The sequence below is a fragment of the Physeter macrocephalus genome, chromosome 7, assembly GCF_002837175.3.
Source record: "Physeter macrocephalus isolate SW-GA chromosome 7, ASM283717v5, whole genome shotgun sequence".
Taxonomy (NCBI): Eukaryota; Metazoa; Chordata; class Mammalia; order Artiodactyla; family Physeteridae; genus Physeter; species Physeter macrocephalus.
Genome location: NC_041220.1, coordinates 117,775,549 through 117,781,971, shown reverse-complemented (window position 1 = coordinate 117,781,971; position 6,423 = coordinate 117,775,549). Strand labels below are relative to the sequence as shown.

Sequence of the window (6,423 nt, the reverse complement as noted above, 5' to 3'; positions counted from 1 at the left end):
TAGAGAATCCTAAAGATGCCACCAGAAAACTACTAGAGCTAATCAATGAATTTGGTAAGTTTCAGGATACAAAATTAATGCACAGAAATCTCTTGCATTCCTATACACTAATGATGAAAAATCTGAGAGTGAAATTAAGAAAACACTCCCATTTACCATTGCAACAAAAAGAATAAAATATCTAGGAATAAACCTACCTAAGGAGACAAAAGACCTGTATACAGAAAACTATAAGACACTGATGAAATAAATTAAAGATGATGCAAACAGATGGAGAGATATACCATGTTCTTGGATTGGAAGAATCAACACTGTGAAAATGACTATACTACCCAAAGCAATCTACAGATTCAGTGCCATCCCTATCAAACTACCAATGCCATTTTTCACGGAACTAGGACAAAACATTTCACAATACATATGGAAACACAAAAAATCTCGAATAGCCAAAGCAATCTTGAGAAAGAAAAGCAAAGCTGGAGGAATCAGGCTCCCAGACTTCAGACTATACTATAAAGCTACAGTAATCGAGGAAAACACTGGCTGAACACTACGACATAAATCACAGTGAGATCCTTTTTGACCTACCTCCTAGAGAAATGGAAATAAAAACAAAAATAAATAAATGGGACCTAATGAAACTTAAAATCTTTTTTGCACAGAAAGGAAAACATAAACAAGATGAAAAGACAACCCTCAGAATGGGAGAAAATATTTGCAAACAAAGCAACTGACAAAGGATTAATCTCCAAAATATACAGCAGCATATGCAGCTCAATATCAAAAAAACAAACAACCCAATCCAAAAATGGGCAGAAGACCTAATAGACATTTCTCCAGAGAAGATACACAGATTGCCAACAAACACATGAAACGATGCTCAACATCACTAATCATTAGAGAAATGCAAATCAAAACTACAATGAGGTATCACCTCACACCGGTCAGAATGGCCATCATCAAAACATCTACAAACAATAAATGCTGGAGAGAGTGTGGAATAAAGGGAACCCTGCTGCACCGTTGGTGGGAATGTAAATTGGTGCAACCACTATGGAGAACAATATGGAGGTTCCTGAGAAAACTAAAAACAGAAGTACCATATGATCCAGCAATCCCGCTACTGGGCATATACCCTGAGAAAACCATAACTCCAAAAGAGTCATGTACCACAATGTTCATTGCAGCTCTACTTAGACTAGCCAGGACGTGGAAGCAACCTAAGTGTCCATCGACAGATGAATGGATAAAGAAGATGTGGCACATATATGCAATGGAATATTACTCAGCCATAAAATGGAATGAAATTGAGTTATTAGTAGTGAGGTGGATGGACCTAGAGACTATCATACAGAGTGAAGTAAGTCAGAAAAAAAAAAATGGTTCTGAAGAACCTAGGGGCAGGACAGGAATAAAGACTCAGACATAGAGAACAGACCTGCAGATACAGGGAGGGGGAAGGGTAAGCTGGGATGAAGTGAGAGAGTGGCATGGACATATATACACTGCCAAATGTAAAACAGATAGCTAGTGGGAAGCAGCCGCATAGCACAGGGAGATCAGCTCGGTGCTCTGTGTCCACCTAGAGGGGTGGGTTAGGGAGGGTGGGAAGGAGATGAAAGAGGGAGGAGATATGGGGATGTATGTATATGTATAGCTGATTCACACTATTCATAAGTATAGCAGAAACGAACACACCTTTGTAAAGTAATTATACACCAATAAAGATGTTAAAAATAAATAAATAAAAATATAAATAAAATAAAATGGCACAAAACAAAGAATATAAAGTAATGTATGTATATGTTATTTGGACTCTTACAAATGTAAGATATTATGATTTCCTGGTTAGATGCAGAAAGTAATAAATTCACACATATTCCTAACTCTTTCTGTGCTCTATCACAGAGAGCTGGTTAAAGATGATGAGCTGAATTGAGTGTTTTTTCTTTCACGGAAGGGGCCACAAGCAGATGGCACTCTGAAGTCAGAAGTCCACGTTGAGTTTCACTGGGCTAAAATCATGGTGTCAGCAGGGCTGCATTCCTTCCAGAGGTTCTAGGGTAGAACAGTTCTTTTTGCCTTTTCCAGCTTCTAGAGGCCACCTGCATTCCTTGGCTTGTGGCCTCTTCCTCCGTGGTTAAAGCCCACAGAGTAGCATGTACAAATCACTTTTTTTTCCCACAGAAAGTGGTTTACTGCTTTTAGAACAAAATAAGATGCTCTCAGAACTTTTTTTAGTGAAGAAAATACTTTTAGAACTTTAAACCTTTTTAGAACTTTTCTAAAACACTATTTTTGTCAGCTGATAAAGTAGGCACTTCAATACAGAAAACCCTCCAGAAGCAAGTCCTGGGCTGGATGGCACAGCTCACACCTGTGTGGTCCCCGAGCTGTCCCACTGGACGCGGCCGCCTGCTCAGAAGGGGGGCTTGCGCTTGCGGCCGGTGTACTGAGTGTCAGGTCGGACTCCTTGCCCTGCCGCCGGCGGCACTCCTTCTTCTCCAGCACCCACTCTCGGCTCTTCCTCACCACCCCCCGCCTCGCCATCCTGTACGGGACCCTGCCCGTGGGGCAGGCAGGGGCCAAGCTACTTTTGGGGCTCACGAGAGCCGATCCAAGGAAAGCAGGCCCTAGTCTGGCTGTGAGGCCAGCACGCTTGGTACAGACCAAGTTGGGGCTCCCAGCAACTACAGGTGTCTGAGGTAGGAAAACAAGGCTGCCCAGCTCGTGGCAGCCCTGCCAATGACCCTCAAGGGGTGATCTTGGCCTCCAGTCCTGGCTGAGGAGAAAAGGGACCTCCCACAGCTCTATGGGAGAGAGGTCCTACAAACCACTCTTGAATTGAGTATTTTGGGTCTAACATATAATGCTTACCTGGGCTGGGAAAATTATTAAGTTAGACAGAAATTATTATTTTTAAATGTATTTTGAATTCTAATGAAACCTAAAAAGCAGATGGGAACCTGGTCTCTTCGTAGTCATCCTGTCAAAAATTCAAAGAGCTGTTATTTTACTACTGAGTTTTAACTCTCCTAAGTTAAATGTCATTTTCACGTGGTCTCATTTCTCTGGTTAAATTAATTTTATGAGAAATGATAGATAAATTATTTCTTTAGTATTTGACTTAACATGAAGCTCAAAGACAGAAAATTATTTGAGCTACTTATTATAATAGTCACGGTTTAAAGAGATTTAGACATTAAAAGTCAGCAGCAAATTATTTAAATAAAACCTAAAACTTATTACAGCTTATTCTCATGTGTCAGGCTTAGATCTAAGCTTTTAATTGCATTAACTCATTTAACCCTGAATTGAACATTATGAGTTATGAACTACCTGGTGATTCTAGCTCAGAAACTGTACTGTTAACCCCTACAATTAAAACACACACAAAAAACTAGGGGCTCTGCATTATAATTCTATTTCACTTTCTTTAGACCTCAATTTCTCATTAACTCTTTTTTTTTCTCATTAACTTAGTTGATGTTTTTTAGAATAAAAATATCTTAGCCTCTGGTAATAAGTCAGTAGTTAAGGAGAAAAATTATTTCCTTTAGGCCTCTAGACTTACAATGTCTAAGAGTGTCAAAATTAGAAAGGAATTCTATAATGAATTCTAGACAGTTATAGTATCATGTCCATGCCAAGCTTAGTTAGTTTTAATTTAACTTAAAAATGGAGGAAAGGGGTTATGTTTGGTTGATCCCATAAGTTACTTACAGTAGTAAAATTCTTTGGTTCTTAAATGACAAGTAATGAGAGTATAATTTCCAGAAGATTTAAAGAAAATATCTACTAGACGAAGTCTCATCTTTATATATTTATCACTGACTCATTTAATATTTCAATCAACTCATCTTAAAAGAGGGCATTAAAAACATGGATCTTCTTCTGACACAGAATTTATCAAGATTGGCAAGCAGGGGAAGGAACGTATATCAGAAATAACCAGTAACTTTTTTTTTAATGAAATGAGAAAACTCCTCTAGTGGGGCAGCCTGAAGTGGACGTGCCTCCAGGGGCCAAGGGTGAGATTGAAGTGAGAGAGGGAAAGAACAGCAGGATCTCAAAGGGAAGGAAGCAAGACAGGAGCATGGAACCTAAAAAGGTTCCACACAGCTCCTTCTAGTACGTGCTGTGTCTGCCTACTTCTAGTGAGACACAAGAGTGTTGTCCACAATATTAAACTCAGATAAAAACATGGCACAGAGTTGCAAATTAATGTAAACTAGAGAAAGCTTAAATTCAATAATTAATAATAACTGAATATCAATTATTCACCTAAACTTTTTTGTACATGTATTGTATGCCAAGCCTTGTGCGAGGAACCAAGTTTACATTTCTTCTCAAGGTACCCATAAAAAAATCTAGTAATGTTATTAGGTAATTAATAATAATATCCCCCCTTTTTTACAATTTTAATTAAAAATAAGCCAAATTTGGCTTGCTGGGCTCTAAAAGAATATGGCAAGAGTGAGGAGGGAGCCATCAAACAAGAAAAGTTAGCTTATAGGAGTCTTCCAAGTACCACACCATCACTCTGCTTTCCATCATAATACTGGGCTGGCCAAAAAGTTCATTCAGGTTTTTCCAGATGATGTTATGGAAAAAACTTTTTGGCCAACCCAAGAAAATGATTCCTGCAAATTGCATTCAGTATCAATTTCAGGTTTGTCTGTGATACACAAGCCAGCTTAGTCACTTTATCCTCTGAACAATCACAAAATTTGGTTCTTTTCACAATTGATTGTATTTTGTGTCCTGTTTATCTTCCCAACAAGGCTTCTTATGAACAAAAGTCAAATCTATTCACCTTTGTAACCTCTACGCTTAACATAGTACCTAGCACAAGGCGAAGGATACTGCAGTAATATTCTTACAATGAATGAGCTAATGAATAGTATGTACCATGCAGAGGTAAACAGGATTTTGTTTAATTCATCCAGTCACTGTGCATTCTATCAGGAAATGTGGTCAGTGCACAGACACGTCAGGTACAACTATGTCCACCTCTAGCCTTTGGAAACACAATCAGGAAAAGTGCACTCTCTGAGGCTGAAGCTGGTTAACATTAATGTGTATAAGAGCAAATTAGACCGTGAAAGAAGGATTTAATCTAAAGGGGCTTTTCTCAGCCTGGAATCCTTGGATGTGCTCTTGAGGATCTCAGAATTCTCTGAGAATTTTTTTAATCTGATGTTTTCACTTAAGTGCCAATCTTAAAAAAATTAATAGACATATATGCTAGATCATCTGGGTAAATCACATTTAATTAAATATCATCCAGTAACTTCTTGTTCTTGTGTTCTTGATTGATTCCAAGGGATCATTTCAAGGAACATGAATCTTAACGCAGGATTTCTGAAACTGAAGCATACAGATGTAGTCTCAGGGTTCCCCCCAAAATCTCCTTCTCTAAGTAGAAGAAATACTACCTCAAGAGATGGTCTGTAAACATAACCTGATGAAACTTGGGTCTTTCCATTCGGAAAGCAGAATAGATGCTTGAGGAAGCAAGACTAGGACCTTCCTAAGTATTAGAAGCTTTACTATTTCCCACAGAATTATAAGTTGTCCGAAAGGAATAATGACAACTTTGATTAAGTTGGAAGGAATGAACTTGTTAGAACTTATCCAGAATTTGTCCATCCAGCTACTCTAGCTTGAGTGAAATCATCCGTTGTGGCCAGCCCAACTTTTTGTTAATTAACTTCTCTCCAACTGCAACTGTCACAGCCATAATTTGGTCTCCTGAATGAGTGTGTGCAACACAGTGGGTTTTCTCACGTATCATTTGAGCCCAAAGCAGTCTCCCTTGAAGGTAGAGAAGTATGTTGTGAAGATTACATACATAAAGTATGAGCATGTAGTAGGCATGCAATAAAGAAACTATTATTTGATATCATAGGTATTATTACTTCCCATTTCATGAATGGATTATTTGACTCAGAATAATTTAAGTGATTGGCTCAACGTCCGTGTTTATTCAATTATTCATTTATCAAATATTAATTGGAAACCTATTGTGTGCCAATCCTGGGTCTTATTCCTTCCAGCAAAGTGCCCTTTTCACTAAACAACACTGAAGCTTAAATACTAATTTACAAATCATTCTTTGTGACCTGGTTCATATAACCTAGTAACCGTATTTAGATTGGTATACTTCATGGGCCTTTCTTTTTAAACCCCTTAATTTTCCTGTGTTGTTGATGTGCCAAGTTCCCAGTTTGTGGATCTTGCATTCCTTTCTGTGTATTGCTAAGTTGTTAGCTGTGAACGCAAATGGTTAATGAGAATCTAATGTCTTCTGTAGAGACACAGAAATCTCACTAAAAGGAGTCATTAAAAATGGCTGTAGGGCTTCCCTGGTGGCGCAGTGGTTGCGCGTCCGCCTGCCGATGCAGGGGAACCGGGTTCGCG

The 6,423-nt window shown here is 38.6% G+C and overlaps 1 protein-coding gene, 1 non-coding gene and 1 pseudogene across 31 annotated transcripts in view; all 3 read right to left on the bottom strand.

Annotated features, from left to right (window-relative positions):
• The window catches only part of LOC102983271 (RNA-binding protein 42-like), a 12,721-nt pseudogene extending 10,171 nt beyond the window's left edge, over nt 1-2,550 (bottom strand).
• Nucleotides 1-6,423, bottom strand: part of ANK2 (ankyrin 2) — a 689,964-nt gene that overhangs the window by 197,064 nt on the left and 486,477 nt on the right. The window lies entirely within an intron of this gene.
• On the bottom strand, nt 2,695-2,826 carry LOC112063819 (small Cajal body-specific RNA 20). The gene has a single exon (XR_002891201.1). It is a non-coding gene; the product is annotated as a small Cajal body-specific RNA 20 (non-coding RNA).